The sequence below is a fragment of the Solea solea genome, chromosome 18 (assembly GCF_958295425.1).
Source record: "Solea solea chromosome 18, fSolSol10.1, whole genome shotgun sequence".
NCBI lineage: Eukaryota > Metazoa > Chordata > Actinopteri > Pleuronectiformes > Soleidae > Solea > Solea solea.
Window position 1 is genome coordinate 11,758,253 of NC_081151.1, and position 21,077 is coordinate 11,779,329.

General features: G+C 37.8%; 1 protein-coding gene across 2 annotated transcripts in view; it reads right to left on the reverse strand.

Annotated features, from left to right (window-relative positions):
* Positions 1–21,077, reverse strand: part of LOC131445010 (leucine-rich repeat and fibronectin type-III domain-containing protein 2) — a 165,529-nt gene that overhangs the window by 36,851 nt on the left and 107,601 nt on the right. For both annotated transcript variants that reach the window (XM_058615770.1, XM_058615771.1), the window contains one exon: positions 15,655–15,735. The gene's annotated coding sequence lies outside the window, so the exon portion shown is untranslated. The remainder of the gene's footprint in view (positions 1–15,654; positions 15,736–21,077) is intronic.

Consider the following 21,077-nt stretch of genomic DNA (forward strand, 5'->3'; position numbering starts at 1 on the left):
CACTATTTGTTTTCAATGCTTCAAATGTAATGTTTTCATACTGAATATGATATATTCAGATTATTAACGCAACACAAAGTAGGATTTGCCTATGCCTATGTTATAGCATTTTATACAAATATGCATTTTCAAGGTATCAGAGACAAAATTCCCGGGCTGTGACGTTTGCAGAAACAGTAGAATGGACATGGACCCAAAACCAGAAGTTCCATCGTGTCAAAACAGGCGATGCAGACCATGAAATCATATGTTGTACTGCTTCAATGTCACAAATTGCATGTGCAGCACCGGTATAGGGCAGAGGTCGAGCCATGTCCGCATGCCATTTGTTCATTTTCATACACAGTAGCCTGTTACTGCACATAAAAACTCCCTTTTAGGATCAATGCTGCTGAGTTCACAGTGGACACAGCAACTTGATAGGCTCTGGGATCAGTGGGTTGGTTGTTGCTGATATCCAGTCACACTGGAGTCCATTGATTGAAACATTACAGTCAAGAAGTGTGTGAGAAAAAGGAATGGGAGTGCTGTCAAGCCCAGTTGGTCTGCAGGCTCCTGAAATCTATGTATTGATCTTCCCTGGCTGCTCACCGCTTCCTCTGACAAGGTAGGATCTTCAGAAGGACATCAGTGACTTCACGCTGCACCACGGGGGAAAATATAATTCTCTACCCTCATCTAATGTGATTTTTTTCTCTGTACTGAAAAAAAAAATCAATGATGACAGGAAATAGTAAGATGTATATTAATATCTGGCATAGAACTGTCTCTTCAGGTGTGCATCCCTATTCACACTGACATAATTATTCTTACGTGATCCCGCTCATGTATCATTATAATCTCAAATGCTCCAACATTACAATGATGCAGATAATTCCCACTATAATACCCATTTTTTTTCTCAAAAGAAAATAGGACAAATGTGGAAATTAAGTATGAAATCAAATGACGATACTCCATGTACTTGCTCCTCTAAACTATTATGTAGTTTCCAGCATAGCAACAGACACACCGTTGATACTGAAAGGTCAGCAGACAATTGCAGTGTCGTGTCATCTTCTTCAAAAGAGAACCTTAATTTAAGGCCAGTTGGAAAAGAATGTTCAGACTTTCAAATGCATACTGTATAACTGAGGACACACAAAAAGAGACGCAAGCAGACTCACCTATAAAGTTGTGTTGGCATTTATCTGTTGTCAATCTCAGTATAGCACGACAACAGGTTAAAACGAGAATGAACAAGGATCGAATGAACCTGCAAGGTTGAATTTTCGCCTTTGCACAACTGGCCAAGATATAATCCCAGTCAACTCTGATCACATTGACACAGTTCATAATCTGGTATTAGCACAATGGAAATGTGCTCTCTCCCACATCAGATCAGATCACTCAAAGAATCCCAAATGTATCCTCAGACCTGATAATAAAAACCACATTGACTGTTGGTTTGAGCTGCATGAACGCAACCCCTCCTCCTTATTCATTAAAGAAACACCTCCTGAGCTGACATCCTCTGATCCGCAGTATTTTTATACATTAATTAGTGGCCATACGTTGATGTAATAAAAGCCACTACCACCAATTTTTTTTAACTCAACTACGCTCAGGATAGGGTTAGGCATATATAGTTATACTTAGCTCTATCCACATGCAGTCAGAGTAATTAGGATTAATGCCAGGTTTGAATAATGTCCTTGCTCTATTTGCATTTGGAAAAAAAAAACATTCTGTTTTTTTTTAATCTGCATATGGATTGCATGAAAAAGAAAGTATCAAACAGGGATACATCTAACATCCTAAAATGTCATGGACTGACCATCACTAAAGAGTCCCATTCCACATATGCTGCATAAAATCAATATCACCATGGTTCACCAATGGTTGCATCCTGCAGCAGAAACATTTATTTCTTTCAAAAGTAATCTGTAACCTTACATTTCTAAATGTATGAAAAACACATTTCTGTCAGACAGAAAAATGCCATCAGATATTCAGACGTTGTTTTTCCAACATGCTTCCAATCTAAGCTGGTACTTTCCTAAATAAAAACCTGCTAAAATATATATACATATATATATATATATATATATATATATATATATATATATATATATATATATATATATATATATATATATATATATATATATATATATATATTTTACTATATCCAACTTTTCAATCACTGGCTTTTCAAAGTGCCCCCTGTTTCTGCATACCTGAAGAACACATATGGGAGAATAACAGAAGAACCTTGCATTGATGAATCCCTCTAAAAACATTTCCAAGACATGGAAATAATTTCAGTGTCATGATGCAATGGGCGGCAATCTAATTCTCTCGACGGAAACATTCCCCACCCTCATACTTGTCCACAAAAACTTTGCCCTTGATGGTGTAATATAAGTGAAACAGCCAATCATGAGGAGGGAGACAGGTGAGGACACAAAATAAGCTCTACAACATGAAAACACAAAATAAATTTGAGATTTCACAATTGGCATCAGAGAAGAGCTGAACGTGCTCTTTCTTGGCTCGTCTGCTTTATATTCACTTATCTCTGCTTGCGAGATGACAACTCTGGCCTCCACAATGGAAGCCGGCATGAAAAGGCACAGTGGACACAGGCACATAGTGGCTGGTGCAGCTTTTTAACAGCATTAATCCAGTGGGTTTTTCACCTGAAATTGGGTGGGGACAGAAAACTGTGCCGCTTTAGCGCCAATCAGTGCTCTTCCTCCCGAGGAATTGTGCATTATGTGCAACAATCTTCAGTGGTAGCTTAGTTTGCTAGGCTTCATAAAAGCTTGTTTGGCGTATCGGGCTCTTGTCATGGAGGAGTTTGTTTTTCTCAAATGATTTATACACGATAATCAGTTTCAGTCCACAAATTGAAGTAATCCTCAGTTGATAAGCAATTAAACAAGGAGAATAAAGAAATATCTGTTTCTATCTCTTTGCTTGGAACGCTACAGTGATAATGTTGAGCTGCAGTGATGGAAGCAATCTGTCACTAAACCAATATTGATGTACTAAACTACGTTTGGGGATGTGTTTCTCCATCAGTGGGCTGACTGATGCCTTCTGGGAGATTCCTATTTTACACATCACACATAGATATATTACACTAACTGGCTCATGGAGTTCATGTTAATGTTAGATTTTGTGTTACATGATGCGTGGGCACTGTTGCAAAGGGAGGTTTAGTAAACGTCATGTCATCATATAGGTAATAGGTACAGGTATCCTTGAAAAGGAACATTTATTGGTGAAGTTGCATGTTGCACCTGCACCCTTCCAAGTGTTTTGGAGAACCTATGTAGCCTTTAATTCACTTCAAAACTTAAAAGATGTTTAGTTTGTCCATTGTGGGCTAGAGTAAAAACAAGGTGTTCCAAAATGCCGGCTTCTGTACAGCTGAGCTATCTACTGATGGAAATATAAACGGCTTATTCTCTTGACAGGCTTCAAAACACTGTCATATTCAAATGTTGAACATGTACTGCAGTATGTTGAGTTTCACCAAGTCCATTTAAAAAAAAAAGGTACTGATATTTTAATATAATAACTATGGCTATATAACTATAACTATGGCTACATTCATATTAGCAGGAACATCCGATTAATTTCAATTCATCAGATTTGACAGTTCTCTTTCCATATGTTGACGACGTAATGCGACGTAATATTTGTGAAACCGCTCTCGAAATGGGAGATTATGTAAGATAAATAGAAGATATACCCTTGTTGATCCCATAGTGGACACTCAGAACACAGAAGCTATTGCACTGAATTTGTAGATGATATTTAGGTCTTACGGATAAAACACCACTGTTGTTTTGCTAGACATCAACACTTAGCAAACATACACACACACACACACTATATCTGATCATCCACATTCACAAGTGACACAGATCTGATTTATAAATTGGACGTGATCTTGGTAATCACCACATGTACAGTGTAAACATTAATGTGTAGTTAAAAATCTGATCGTCTCTCCTTTAGACTCAAATGAATTGAATATGTGTGCAGTGTCGGATGCTCTGCAGAAGCGGAGATTGACAAAGTAATGGCAATTTGCTGCGTGGGTTTGTTGGGTGCTGTATCTTGATAATTACATCTATAATTGTGTGGTGCACTGCAAAATTAATTTTGAGTTCTAGTCAATTATTCCACCACAGATTTTCTGAATTCTTACTGATATGCTGTATCTGCCTTTGTGGTGAGATTTTCCTTATTCTCGGTGCAATTCAGCTTTGCATGTGTGAAGATAAGGGTATACACCCACTAGCAAATTATTAATGATATCAAGCACAAAAAAATGATGGATATTTGAGCGGTGAATACACTGTATGGCTCCATATGAGTCTCCTCTGGATATTATAAAACACTGGTGAAGTAGAATGCCATTGTAAGCATAATATCAATTAGTTCATTACTTGTGTGTAACAAGAGGAGGCAAACTGTCAAACCTTAAGGCAGACAAAAGGGAACAAAAAGGTTGGAACATGAAAACATGTTGGTGCAGTCAATCAATGACAGCCTGAGTGAATGAGGAAATGAATCAACGCAGTAATTGAATAGAAAAGCCCTGACTCATGTGTCTTATAGGTAAAATAAGATTTTATGCTTTGCTTTTCTAGTCTCGCTGGTTTATGGGTCCACGTTGAGTTGGAGCTAAAATGAAATGGCACTGACTCTGAGACGTGGAAAGTCGTGGACCCAACAGAAGACGCGCTGCGGGTGTGATGCTTTTTGAGTGTTTTAATGGGAGCTGAAAGTTGCAAAGCAGGAATAAAACTGGTAGAGTCGAGGAAGCGTGCCAAAAAAACCCAAAAAAAACTGCCCATTAATATTCACCACAAGCTTTCAACACTCTGAAGTTATTATGGGGTTGGCTGTGAATGTGAACATCATAGACACTTAACTGACAGATGTAAAAATATTTCCAAGAGATAATTTAGTTGGTGATAGAGACTACAAAGAATGTGTGTGGTTGTTGGAACGTAAATTGATTATTTTTTTTTTTTAATCTTATTCTCTGATTTAATTATGTCTCCATATTGTCTCAGCCAAAATATGCTTGGCAGAGGAACATCCACTGATGAAGATAAAAGCAAAAGGAACTCAATTCAAGCTTTGTATAAAAAGTCTAACTTTTGTTTGGGTTTTATATATTTTGAGGTGGTTGTATTCTTCTTTGTTGCTGATGTTTAGCCATATCTTTAGCACGGGGTGTCCAGATTTGATAATTTGAAGGTTTCCAAAGGCCAATGGTCCCTTCAGATCTTTCTGTAACACTAAAAGTTACATACAAATGTACTAATTACTTTTTCATTGTCACAAATATCATGTTTAAATGACAATGTCATCAAATCTAAGCCACTCACACACAAATAAAAATCATTTGAAAGCTCAACTCCTTACCACATGATCTAATTGGGACGTAAATAATACATTATAAAACCAACACTGGGGGCCATACAAAATCTGACTGAGGGCCATGATTGGTCCGCGGGCCGGACTTTGGGCATGCCTGGTTTAGCTGATATTTAAAAAGACAACTATCATTTCTATAGTGTATCCTGTTTGGCCACTTTTACGAAAATAGGGCAGTAGCAAGACACAGGTATACATACGTTCCCCCAGCAGCTCGTGTGCTATTTGTCATAATAAGCACTTCTGCATTAAAAAACAATAGATACTAGGTGAACACTGTTCTTTGCAGTATCCTCTTCACATAATTATACAGTTCTTTAATGCCATTAAATGGAGCCATTGTTTTTCTACAAAAGCACCGTCCCGAAGGCCAAGAGACTATTAAAGAGAAAGCAAGGATACTAGGAGGCCATTATTAGTGCAGATGGTGTCATTTTCAATTGCCATTGCACCATCCGAGCAGTTTTAATATGATAATGGAACGTTTAAGCCACAAAGTCTCTGTAAAACCCCAGTGCTGTATAGCAAGTGTGCCCTGTAGAGAAACATGGATTTGGTTTCAGGGAGCTTTAACAGCGTACTTGCAAGCAAGATTACTGGGGAAAAAAAGTTATTTTGTTGTGAGTTTCATCCACAGGTCTTTTAAATACTTGTTTGTATAATAATTGTTTATCTCTTTTAGTCTCTTTCCTTTTTTTTTAGGTTTCTTCTAATATATATTTCTTTCTAAAGTAAACTTTTTGACCATGTTCTAAATTGGTGTAATGACTGTTGATGTTTGCGTTGGTATAAGTGCATATACAAACATTTAAGCTTAGGGTTCACATTTAAAAAAAATATATATATGATAATCTGATATCTCTATATGTTAGGCGTTTATGCATAATGGGACACAATGTCTATCTATGATGAATGTAACCAAGTTTATAACATTCGAGGTGCTGTGGCTGACTTCGACATAAAGGCTGGTCTTTCTCTCATAATTATCCAGACAGTGTGCTGGGCCTTGTTAAGTGATGTTGCAGGCATGCAAGTATGTTACTTGCTGTGCACCTTGCCTACACAGCACAATAATGTTTTAATTGCTGTTGGGGTTTTAACCGCTTTATGGGTTCGGCTATTGGAGTCCATTCTGCTTCTCATGGCTCAACTGCATTACACTTTAGACAATGATCGAAGTAAAGTAACGAGGCAGCAAAGTGGTGCAAAGTTTATCTCGTGCAAAGTTTATCTTAGTCGTGCCTCCTGCGGCTGTTAGACTGTGCGACAAACACTGCTCGCCGTAGACCACACAACCTGGCTCCTCATTCCTCCCTGCCACGTGCAATACTGTATATACTGTACACAAGTGCAATATACTTATACATATTTATGCTGTAAGTATCTAGTCTAATATATTGTGTATATTCTGCTAACTGTCTATAATGTACATTCTACATTCGATTTTTAACTAATCTTTTATAGTCTAAGTGTTAATATCTTATCTTATCTCTTATCTGCTCATGTTGGGATTTTGTGTGATAGAAAAGGTGGTACAAATAGATGCACTGCATGAATGTCAGTGTGAATGGGTACACAACTGTAGTGTAAAATAAAAAAGTGCCACATAGCTACAGAACATTCATCATTTGTGTGTAACACTTGATTCAAACTGTTGGTGGCATTGGTATTAGTTAGTTGTTGGCTGTTAATGAGCTCCATCATTAGCCCCAGGTGGGCAGATGTAGGTTGTGTTAACTTCCTCAGGAAACACAAATGATCCACAGAACTAAGCAATGCAAGAGAAATCGCATTCACATTCAGTGAAGAAAACATACGAAAATCAAACACTGGTACCAGCTCCAAGAGTGGTACCAGCGATAGAGTTACACAAAGCTTCAAAAGCACTTGCATTCCATCTCACTTAACACGTTATTAAAAGTCACATTTCTCACTATCACAAAAAAATAACCATAGGGTGAATACAATCTTGTGGTATTTATAAATGAGGTGTGTGAGGAGACAACTCTGCTCACGAGGCAAGACATTGGGCTCACAAGATCAAGGCATGTTGAGATTTGAACACTCTTTGTAAGATAACTTTAATGAAAATAATATATGTATGACTAATATTCTTCAGGTTAAAGTGTAATTGTAATTATAATTGTGTATCAACGATAGTATTCTACACAAGTCACGTGTTGTTAACAGGAAATGACTTCTTCCTATGTGGGTTGTGGCTTGTTCAGTTGAGCCAAACTGCATTATAGGCAGAAAGTTTCTCTATCTTTGTGTAAAAGTGTCTATTCATGGCCAGTTGCTTTTGCCTCCTATGTTTGAAGTGAGTTGTCACTGACAAGCAGCTTTGACAAGATACTGGACGACGACGACGACGACGACGGCACAGTTTACATATTGTTCTCCGTGTATGGGAGAACTCCACAGCAACTCCAGCAGCTCACTTCTCTCCCGCTGTATCTCTGATCCCTATTCTTTCATCTATCGCGAGCCTGAGCGCGGCACAAAATTGCTGCATCGCATGATATATGACATTCCATCTCGGCAGCGTATGAAAAATAAATTTGATTTCCCGACACCATTTCCTGATGAGCCCCTCCGCCCTGTTACCCCAGCAGCAGCAGCAGCAGCAGCAGCAGCAGCAGCCCTGCCTCCTTTCATCACACCTGCTTGTGGCACCTTGGTTTTGAAACAAATGAGGGTGAACAGAGGCTTAGGTCAAATGATTGGGTCTTTCTAATGATTAACAATAACAAATATATTAACAGTAAAAATTCATTATGGTTTGATGGCAACTGTCAGGACCAGAAAACAACACTGAACTGCACCTTATATTTGTTCACATTTAAGAAAGTATTTCTGTACTACCTCTGTCCAGCATCTCTAACTATAGTGACGAGAAGTACCAACATGTAAACTAATTCCTTTTTATCACTCATTAGTGCTGTTTAACATTAGCATTTTGAAAAATAAAAAAATTGTAATGTGTTATTAATTTCTGTTCATTTGGAGTGCAAATAGAGTGCCTGTGCAATGCCGAGATAAGTGCAATATGTGGTCATGTGCAATGCTGGCAGCTGGATAATTATTACCTCTGACAGAGAGGTTATGTTTTCACCAGCACGGGTTCATCTCCAAGTTTATCCTTCTTTTAGCAACTTGCTATCTACAGTTATCTACAGTTTAGTATTTGGCAAGAATCTACAAACTGATGACCTCACAAAAATATCACGTTTTCAATCTCAATCTATATCTATCTATATATATATATATATATACTGTATATATATATATATATATATATATATATATATATACATATATATATATATATATATATATATCTGTTTCTGTCATGCCCTGTAGGTTCAGATGTGTAAATCTCAGCGACATCTAAACAGATCAAGATTAATTTAGTCATGGTTGAAGATGTTAATAAAGTTGCAGGTAAAGTTGTAGTGCAGTGGATCAAAACATAAAAAAATGCCAGGTGCTGGGATTAAAATGAAGTCTGCATGCACTCTCTGCGTGCTCGTGTATTAACTGTGCATAAGTGATTTATCGATTGTGATGGATGCAGCAGCACTGACCCAAAAATGAATATCCCCACTGGGGATATTCATTTTTCAATAAAGTGTAAAGTTACTATATTGCGTTGATATTGTATCACATTGTATTTGTTTTTGTAGTTTTTGTAGTTGTACAGGAGTGTTTGATACAAGTTTTAGTATGCGTCTCTGTACAAGCACAAAGGTACCAAACCTATTAAGCTTAAGCCTGAGTAATGGACAGGACCTGTAGAATTTTCTTTGTGACTTGGACACTATCAAACTGAGTGATTTTTAGTTGCTGGCCGCATTTACCCTGATACACATTTACATACATCTCCATTTCGGTACCGACTATTTTCCCTGTTGCTCTCTTGATCCTCTCAACTGACCACAAATCAATCTGTTGAGCACCTGTTGTCCTCTCAGTAATTTATTTTCATATCAACAACTTCAGTCTTTCCCGTCCCTCAACTACAGCTATCAAAACAAATATTATATATGACAAAACAAAAATGACACAAGAGCAGGTAAATAGTGTAGTTAGTTGCTAAGCAGACGGCTAAAACCTTCTGTGGGAGCATAACCTGAAAAGTTGTGGCACTTTGTTGCCAGCTTTGTTGAGCAACAATAACCAAATTGACTCTTGTCAAATATATGTTAAGTTATGTTAATGTCTACGTTTCATGTAGTCGAATTCCTTGTATGTGTTACATACTTGGCCAATAAAGCTGATTCTGATTCTGATTCTGATTCTGAAAAGTGCAAACCATACTTCTATTGTAATAAGACAATTATAACACTGCCTGGCCCTTCTCAATGCAGACCAAATGTAATTTATTCACATGGGAACAATATAAAATAAGCTATAGACAGAATAGACATATCATAGACAGTATAGATTCAATATATCAGTGAAGATGGAGCTGCTGAAGTTTGTATCAACCTGCTGAATTATAACATTCACTCTCTAATTATTTTTTCTCCTTTTGAGAGAAAAAAAATGCTGCTAAATGTTCCTCTGATGTTGCAAACATAGCAAATTTCTCACTACATTTGACAACTATTTTATGGGCACATTCAATGGAGCCATCTGGATAAATCTAAATGAGATATTTCTTGACTGTATTTCAGCAAATGTGTGTCACGGCCAAAACAGCTGCCTCGCTTAAAAAAAACAAAACAAAACAAACGTTGCTGTTTTATTTTTCGGCATAAGGCATCCAGGAAAAAAAAAAAAAAAAAAACTAAAAAAGTTTGCTGAATGTCGGGTAATTAGTTTTTAATGGAGATGAAGTTGACACTGTGAGGAAAAAAAAAACATGCCCTTCTCCTAGACCCAACCAAGTGCTTTTTGGTTCGAGAACAATCACCAGTGGCTCCATTTTAGCCTAAAGCAACACAAAACACAATCACGGCAATATGCACATCCGTAAAATGTGAAAAGGTAAAATGGCAACACGGATTAAACACATGACCAGAGGGACAAGGAGATACAATAATATATTAGATTACCAACGTAAATTGTCCATTTTGTATTCATAACTCAGGACTACATGTTATTTTCTTATTGTATAATATACACCGATACAAACTCTTTTACTTTATTGCATATTGCATAATTTCCTCGTCAAATGGGGCCCTGATGGCAACATGCAGTAAGATCCTGGTGAGTGGGTTGATCCAAACCGATTACTAAACATACACGAACACACACATTTTGATTCTTAAGCCTCCGAGATATAAAACTGCTAAGAAATAGAACATTGTACAGATTCAAGTAAAACACTGAGGCCTTGTCAACAAAGTAAATCTAATATTAAAAAGGTTACATCGACTGTGTAGGTGTAAAATGTTTCTATTAAGAGTTGAAGAATCCCAGGATGATGGGAACTAATTGAAAACAATGCATGATTGATTTCCTGAGACATTCCTGAGAGGGAAGCAACTTCTTAATTGAGTCAGCGTGCTTTGGATCTCCTGACTGCAGGTCAAAAAGGATTTATCGAGCTTTCACTCAGTGTCTCCTGAAAAGATGTCTTCATTTAGCTTTTATCTTCTTAGCCTCAGGTTCAGCTTTTCCCCAACAACAAACGTGATATTCTTTTTTTTTTTTTTTTTTTTTTGTTGTTTTTTTAGTGAATCATCAAGGAAACATATTGTAAACTGTTACATGTTACACTGACAACACACAATCCAGTGCATTGAATTCATGCTAATTAAGCATGTGTTGTTGAGCTAAAATGCATCTTGTTCTCAAAATAATAGAAGTCAACTGTTAATGTGGCGTTTACCGATCTAATGGCTGCCATCTAATGCTGGGCCGTTATATATTATGAGATGGAGGAAAAAGGGAAAACGTAACAGTTTAATAATAACACATAATACTCAAATTTAATCCGTGTGTTTGTATTATTCAAATCTCTATCATCCATTTGTCCTGCCCTAAATTTGTTTTGTAGTTGTTTTTTTTTTTTTATTGAGGAAAGTGTCAGTAGATTATAATGTATTTTTTGTCACATCAACTTTAGTTTTATTTACTTTATGTCTCGTTTTTGTCGGTGAAAAAGTGTCAACAAGATGATCCCGTTTCAAAAAAGGATGTTCGGATGACTTAGGCAGCATTTATCAAGTTCATAATAATGGAAATGTACAAACTTCAAAATGTACAATCCATAATATGTCCATCCTCCACAGGTCACCAGTCCATCGCAGGGAAAACATACAGAAGACACTCAACAGTAAATTCAGAGTGTCCACTTAACCTAATCTGTATGTCTTTGGAGTGTAGGAGGAAACCGGAGCACCAGAAGGTAACCCACACCCACGGTGAGACCCTTGTTCAAACCAGGATCCTAACCAGTGACCTTCTTGCTGTGAGGCATTCATTACAGCCACTGCATTACTCTGTGGCCCTCTCATTATTTCCCTGTGAAAGCCAACTATAGCCACACACCACATCACCTTGTTTGAGTACACTCAAAATTAGATGTACTTTGGACGAAAATAAATCCCCCACTCCCTCTGAGTTCAAGCATTGTTGTTTTTTTTTTTTTTTTTTTTCCCTTCAGTACATGAAGCGCTTATAAAGATTCAGGTCAAACTAGTTGAAGTACGGCATCAAAGGTAAGCAAAACACACACACACACACACACACGCACACACACTTTTGTGACCTTCAACATCGTCCTGAAGCATAAAGCATCAGAAACATGAAAAGCCCTCTTTTGATCGTATTAACAGCACCCGGTGCAGGGAATTCAAAGTGTGTGGAAAGAATGTACGACAGCTTCCAAAGAGTGTGAATTAGTGACATCACCGCTGGCAGTTGGGAGCTGAAAGCACTGCTATGATTGCAGTGTCAAACCCATCACTGTCATCATCATCATCATCATCATCGTCGTCGTCATCACAAGCTGCTGCACCTGTAAAATCCTTGTGTTGTCAGGAGGGACAGGTGGATTCATGCATTCACAAGGTTGTAAGCATGCTACTCTTCTACACTGATGAAAATGCTTTCAAAAACCTTGAGGAAACTTTCAATCTTAGCTTGAAGGAGACTCTTATTGTACACCAACGGGAATATGTGACTTATTTTCATGTACAAATCGTCAATCCATCCAACCAAATATCGCTGAATCTCCTTCCCAAGTTGTTAAATACTAATGTCCATGGATCAAGGCTCGCTGTCCTGATAACAGCGTACAGATGCTTATCCTTTCACCCGTGATACATGAATGACCAGAGGCAATTTCTCCATCACTGAAACGTTCTGCCAATATTGACAATGTGTCCTTTTGTCCGAACTAATGTCCTGTCAGTGAAAGAGCACATGCACGTGCAGCTGCGTAGAAGAAGAGCCAATGGAAGCGTCCTCTTTCTCTGAACTTTAAATAACAATGTTTTATGTGATGATTTAAAGGTAGCGAGCTCCTGTCAGTCGCATTTCCTCTGGCTATAACTTCTAGAGTGTTGTTTTCAGCTGCGAATTCTGAACTATCAGAGGATCTCTGCGATAAAAAACATATTGCTAATGCATTGAGAAACCAGACCATTAAGTGCTTCAGAAGTTACCAAAGGAGCCTTCTTTGTGTGAAGATGCAAACACTGGGAAAAGTTCCAACCCGTTCACTGTGGTTAAAAGTCAGGCAACTGAGTTCTGGGCAGACTTTCCTCAACCTGCAAAGCATCCATTTTCTACATAGCAGGTCTAACTAATGCAATTCATGATGGCTGAGTTCCATTTAGCTTCCCCAGTTTCAGGGTGAATGATGGTTCACAGTCAACCTATCCCGACCACTGGTGGGAATAATGGCGTTAAAGTAAACGGCGTTACTATCAGCGGATTTGGGCGGGCTCAACTCACACTCCTAGACACAGGCAGCGATGGCGAGCCAAGAAAATTCTCCAGACATTACTTTTCCCTCATTGAGATAAAAGGCAAGAATAAATATGTATATCAAAAGTTCTAAAAAAAAACATCTGTTGTCTTTCATTTCCCACAGCAACATTAAAATATTGTAGAATAGTATACAATGTTTTCTCTTGATGATATTGTATTATTCTAAGTGTCAATTTCATTCATTAAACATATTGAATATTATGTTTTATTATAAAGAATTGAACATACAGTTGAATTTAAAGTTTCATGATACAATGAACACTGATACCGACTTACATTGACTGAATTGAGCCATTGTCCATGTGTTCAATAACACGTGTGCTTTTCCTGGTAAAACATGTCAAACATGGCTGCTGTACAAAGGGCTCATTGTATAACACCTTAACACAGACATCTAGAGTGGATGTGGAGGGTGCTATGTTATCCTAACTATTATAATATGGTGAAAAAATTCCTACATCTTAAGAACATGGCTTTTTAAACCAACCCACAATCTTTTCCAAGACATGTTTGTGCCTAAATGTAATCAAACTTGAACAGTTAAACAATGAATTTGATGAGGCCTGAACAGTCATACACTAAACAGCCCACACCATTACTGTGTCCATGGACTTTTAAGGGATAGATACACTAATAATAATAATACAAATGTTCATACAGGCATGTAGACTCATTTTATGATCCTGTGTGGGTGGTCTGGATTTAATTCAGTGTTGACACAGATAGAAGTTATAGCTCTGCATGTTCACAAGTTAGTCATTCCTCATTTACATTGATGTCACCCAACTGGCACATGTCCAGCATCGGGTATGATTTCATTAAAAAAAGAAAAAAAAGCATTTCATACATGCTCGTGTCCCAGATACAATGAATCACAATGAGTGTGTTTGTGCTCTGACAAACAGCGTGCCAAGTTATTTTTACACCAACATTAATTATGCTTTTAATTTCTGCTGTCAGTTGTTTTGACAGAGACGGGATATTCTCTGTTGCTTATGGTAGCATCATTATTGTTACTAGAGCTTATGCTTCTCTCTGGAAAATATGACATGTCAGTGTGGATAATGTGTTATCACTTCTGAGCAGCGATTTTGTCAGATTACAAAAAGATGCTCGAGCCCAGAAGATGTAGTGAAAGTTATCATTTATACTACATTTGCAGGGGCTAGTTTGAGAGATTTTGAATGTGATATTGTCACAAGTTGTGATATTCCAGTGATATTCATTCTTGCTTATTCTCGCATACTGACCAGTCAAGACACTCAGTGGCCCCTAGGTCATTTGAACTTGAGTTGTCATGATACAAAAAAAAACAGATGGCATTCATAAGGTAACCAGAATGTGTAGTCACCTTCTACAAGACAACAAACCAAATATAGCACTTGAAAGCCACTGCTAAGAGGCAAGCTGACCTATTTTGTTTGAATTCCACTTATTATTCTGGCTGTAAAGTGGCTCGAGTCCTCTGGAAGCCCAAATATGTCTCACGACAGCGTCTAAAACAAAGTCAAACCATCTGAAACCTTTTGAACCAACGACTAATCCTCAATCCTCTTTGATTCTTTAATGAAGTGATTGATAATTGCAAAACACCTCCACATCTCCTAAAATAAAAGTTTTCCATTGCCTGTGACTGAGCATGAATTAAATGTCATACTTCCTAGTTGCTATATTCTAAATGGGTGGCCTTTTTCTACATTTTATCTAGTGTTGGTGATGATTGTGATGAGTAAAATTAGATAGATAACTGCATTCTCAAAGTAAGACATTGGCTAAATGAAAATATTGCATTTTATGTATACAATCTGAAGCTAAATGCATGTAATACACTGTTTCACCAGCTATAGGTGCAGGCATTTGCACAATGCAGAGAGAGTACACTGACAAAATAAATATTTAATATTGTTGCAATTGATGTTTTTTTTCCTTGTGTTTCCTCTTCACTGAGGCAATTTTAATGGAGGAAAAACTCAAGGCAGGGTTTTCCTGATAATGTGCCCTGACTGATTTCTTTATGTCACGTGGCAAATGTGTGTTTGAAGAAAGACCAATCCATGCTATGTCTTATATGTCAGACACTGAGCATCCCTCATGGGTGAAAGATAAAAGAATTCACGTATCAAACCCAAGCTATTTGTGTTACAGGCCCCACATGATAGATTGTGTTAGGAATTCTCTAAAAAACTGGACATCCTGTCAAGACTTGGCATTGCTTTGAAAGGAAAGGGCAAGGAAAAACAAAAAAGAAAAAAGCAAACTTACCTATAAATCTTGGGATTGTGCCATATGGCCCCTCAGAAATACTTCAAGACCACACATTCACACTCAAAGAGCAAGGTGAGCCTATGGAAATAAAACAAAGGGAAAGCAGATAAAATCTCATTTCTGTGTTATTTCTGATGTTCTTTGTCATGCTGGACGTAACTTGCAGGACATTCAAGGTAACATATGATGCATACTTCCCAATATATTACAGCGTGCATTCAAATGGTGCACACAAAGGGCCACACAGTGTATTTGACCCATGTGACAACCTGAATAACACATCGACCTGCCTTATCTGACGCACATCGTCTGTTTTTCAAACAAAACCCTAACATTCTCCAGTGTTCCTTGAACCCTTCCTTATTTCAATGTTTGTGGTCTAATGTGACTCTTGTATTTTTACTGCTCATATGATTCCAAAAACCCTCAACATTCTACTTACATGTTTTTAAACAATCTACTGGTTAACACTGCTAAAGAATCACAATTTGAAAGTGGTGATTTGATGTTTTATTTGGGAAGATGCCTACTTCAATGGTTGACGATGAAAGCACTGAAAGTTGCTGTTAGAGGTTAGCACGGCACTGTCAGACTGCATAGCAAGAGTTGCTAATGTTGCTAAAATGATGGTGATGTGGTGTTTGGCATTTCTGCCAGGGTTGGCAAAAAAAAAAAATTGTGAGAGCTGGGATGCTTGAGAAGTTGAACTTTTCTTAACTGCTGACATCGGTTTGACGATATCCTGATGAAAAACCCAACATTTACGCTTTAGGAAAGTTGTAAAGTTGGTCAGATTAGACCAAATACTGAAGGAAAGTTAAAAGTCCGTGTTGAGAGGGAGGGTAGAGAGATTATATTGCTCTTTGTAAAATAACTGAAACAGATCAGCAGAGCTTGTACAGGGTCCCGACTCCCAAGTTACATTAAAATCTCAAGCAATAACTCCAGGTGTATTTTTTTTATCTCTTTTCTCCCATTCTTGTGGCCCGTCAGAACTACAAGCCGTTTGCCTTTACTAAAAACACAATCTGAGCGCTGCACCACTTTGCTTTGCCAGTGTGTGCATGGAAGTGGAAGTATGGACGTTCCTGTGTGGCTCTCTCAATATTTTTTCAGCTCAGAAGTGGAAAGGATCCTTACATTACAAGGTCATACATGTACCGTGCATATTATTTATTAATTTTTTACACACGCCATGCAAAATTGTCTCACAAAAGAAAAGAAAAAAAAAACCTTTAGAGCATTGAAAGGGTGAGGAAATGTTCATTGTGCCGCATATGAATGACATGATGCCCTTGACAGTGGAGCTCTTTATATTCTACTGTGTGCTCATCTGTTGAGGTGCTAGTACGTGGCGTCTTTCATGCATTTGCCCTCCCACGCAAGAACGACATGATCCAGCCTTCCTGGTTAAAGCTGCTGCAGATATGCACTCACACGCATACTCACATTATGATCCCCCCCGTGCCCTCTCCCCAGATACTCATCACACAGCACATTCTCTCAGTTTGGAATCATCATCACATCTTCCTACTTGCCCTCCTGCAAGAGTCCCTCATGACCTCAATGTGGATGTCATTATGAAGACTGGAAAACAAACCCCCCCCCCCACCCCCCTCCTGCCCCAGCCCCAAATGATTCTTTAATTTCTGTGGCACATCGTGCTTAGTGTGTGTTTTCAGTCGACCAGGGGAGTCAAAAGAGAACACAACATTTAGCACGTCCCCGTCTGGGTATGTTCTGTCAATCAACAGCAGTTAACAAAAGCAACAAAGGCTGCAGCACGTAGTCACCCAAGAGCATTTAACTCAATCTTTCTAAGTGGAATATTAATGTTAAGTTGGATGTGGTTTTGCCCGTTGAACAAGTCACCATTACCTTTCATGGCACAACAGCCAGAGAATCCACATACAAATGGGCCCACCATCGTTAGCTGTTGACATTCAAATCCCATTTTTCAGAAACTACAACCTGCTGCTGTTTACAGTGGAGCTGAAAAAAATGACTCGGGGGAATTGAGATTTTCAAAGATGCCAAGAGAGGACACAGTTTCATACAATACACAACAATACAACAAGCCCTTTAATAAAATTCACAATGAATTGGAAAAACTGTATGTTTCTCATCTGTTCATAGCATGCAACATCACCCATGTGGGTCATTTGCAAAAGAGTTCCAATGGGTAACATTTAAGGTTTAGTGGCAGATATTGAATATAAGTTTATTTCTATAAGTGTATAATCACTTATAATAAAGCCTTTTATTTTGTATAGCCTTATAGAAAGCAAAGGCAAGGACCTTGCTGTATTGACGGCCATATTGTATTGCCATGTTCCAACAGCAGCCCAAACGGTCAAACCAAACTGAGGTTGGAATATTATATTTTCAAATGGACACAGAGTGGGAGTGAAGTATTGTTTTCGGTGGCTCTGTGTGTGTGCACACGCCTGTCCGCACTTGCTTGCTTTATGAGCAACAGAAGCCCAAGAATTTTGACCCTGATGTGGATTTGAACATGCAATCTTTTGATCTGACTCAAACGCTCTACCATTTCTGATTGCCTTGTTTTAGTATGTTAAGGAGACGGTAGTTCCCTGACATGCTTAGGAAAAGGAAGGGGTAAATTGAGGAATCCTTTGTTACAATCTGACACACTTGCCATGTGATGTCACAACAAGAGAGCGTCAACACCAGGATAGACCAGGGGGACTCGGTTCAATCGGGCGAGAAATGTCACACCTTCATTTGGTTTGGTTCACTTTCACACTGTGGACCAAACGGCGTGGACAATGTCACACAGTTGCAACAGCTGCTCATTTGGGGCTGTATTATATACAAGCACTGACCAGAAAGAAAAAATGCATGAGGAAGAAGAAAACACGGCTCATCGATCGGCGAGGACCTAAAATCCTCCCCTTCAGCCAGCTTGTTCACCACAAAAACAAACAATGGAGCAACACCAAATTTATGCACTCTGGGGGTTTCTGTTTTTACTTTGGTGTCCAAACCTAATTGGTTTTGTTTGGTGCTTTCTGCTTGAGAGTTTAGGCCATTTGTTCATCAATAAATGCCCCACTTACAAAACACATTCATGATGCAACGCACGACAGGAAGTTAGCCAAAAGACTGAATTGCTGACAGCAGCTTTAATCTAACCGTAAAATTTGTTAAACTGCTCTAAAGGGTTTATTTTTCACACCTGCATATATAAACACAAAGCGTGTTTTGATGTGGAAATCATTCCTCTTGTTCAAACTGGTAGGATCCCTTTTGCATGCACTTTCTGTGAGAGTATTGGGGGACCAAATCTACAGTCTCCATTCTGTGCAAAAAAATCAATTTCAAAATTTATCCGTGGTTCATTTGATGCTTCAGCAGTCTGATAGTAAAAAGTCAAGTGGCTACAGTCATTGAAATATGTAAAAAAAAACTCTTTCTGTCCCTGGAAGGCATTTCTGTGATGAGCTGTGGTGGACACAATGTGAAGTAGAAAAATTAATAATAAAAAAAAGATAACTAGGCTGTTGAAAACTTAAATTCACTTGAGTTAAACTTTTGAATTAATTTCTGGACAAAAGGAGAGATGGATTTTTTTTGCCCTATAATGTACTCTGAAAAAAGCATTACAAAAGAATCTTAAATTACCTGTATCAATTGGAGGAACAATGTCTGTTTGCAAAGGTTGCTTCGGTGTGGCTGCAAATGACAAATCATTGTGGGGGGCATCTTATTACACTAGATCAACTAAAATCCAGTCAATCCACAAGCTTATGCATAAGGATGAGCCAGTATGTTACTCAGTCCAATCCAAAATATAAAGATAACGAAAAATGTTAAAATAATATATAATGTAAACACCCTAAATGACAGAAATACTGCACAAAGCACATAATAAAAAAAACAAAAACACTTTTTATTTCTTTGTGGAAGTAAAACATTTGTTTGAACTGTGGCAGAGAAATAGCAGGGGTAAAAATGGCATTGAAATACACAAAATTGCCCTGAAAATTTACATGAGCAGGGCTTTTTATTCCCTGGTAAAATAGATAGTGTTATAGAAAATTAAATTAATAATTGTAAAGGTGATTTTTTTTTTTAAATAAGAACTTTAATAAATAAAATAGGAGTTATTGGATGTAAGTGTTATCCGTAAATCAATCTGTGATGTGTTTTAAATATTTCCAAATTACAGTGATTCTTTCAATTTGGGGAAGAGATAGGGATGATTGGTGTTGTTCATGAATTAAGGATATATAGATATTCAACATACAAACATGATATTGTATTGATCAGGACACTACATTTTGAGCACATCTGATGGAAATGACAGTAAATCATGTCTAGTTTAGTGATCAACCGACATGTCTCTCCATGATGATATTTGAATGAGCTTATTTATGAGATAAACTCTGAAATTGGCTGGCTAAAATCACATTCTGCTTTGAATGAATGAGTCCAATTATTTTTTTGCGTCCCTCTAGAATTCACTTAGGAAGGTTGAGGTCAGGCAGAACAGATTGCCTCCTCAGGAAATAAGATGAACACTAAATGCCAACTGATGAAGACTTTAATCAAATGTTCTGCTTACTAAAACATCTGCTGATTGGCATTCACCCTCAAGGAAAAACAGAAAGCACTGGGAGCCTTATATTATGGTTCAGCATATTTTGAAAGCAAACATCTGATTTCTTCTCCAGATCAGTTAACTTTAAGAAGAAACTAAACTGAAACTATGCACGAGGAACATATCACATTTAAACATAAAAAGCTAAAACAAGCAATACACAACTTTTTTTTCCCAATAAATCTAATTACAATAATGACAAGACAAAGCATTAATAGCATTACAGAAATAGTGTCTGTGCAAGACCTGATGAGACTATAGTTCCCTGTGAGAAATGAGTCAGTCATAGATACTGCCGAGTCTCAAATGATCACTAGTCTGAATGTACATTAATAGGCCCTCGAAACATACCATGCCCAGAATATCTGAGTAACAAACAGAAACCAAACAACAGAAAACAGAAGTAAAAAGGATGAAAATATGCTAAAGGTCTCATAATAATTGTTTATTATACAACATAAAGACAAGATGGACTCACAGTGGGGAAATGTATAGTGTTACAGCAGCAAAGACTATGTAACGGTAATAAATAATAAACATGCATTTCCATATGGATGTACAATACAGAGTAATATTATATTGCACTTATGAAATAGTTATATTGCACATGGGATGAGTTCCAGTTGTCCAACAGCAGCAGACATTCAGAAATGTAGAATGTTTCATTTCTGTCACTGAAGGAGCTGCCCAGTGCTTTGATGGTGTCCTGCAAGGGGTGGGACAGGTTGTCCATCAGAGATGAAAGCTTGGCCATCATTCCTCTCCCTCGCATTCCAGCACCAAGCTTGTTTTTTAT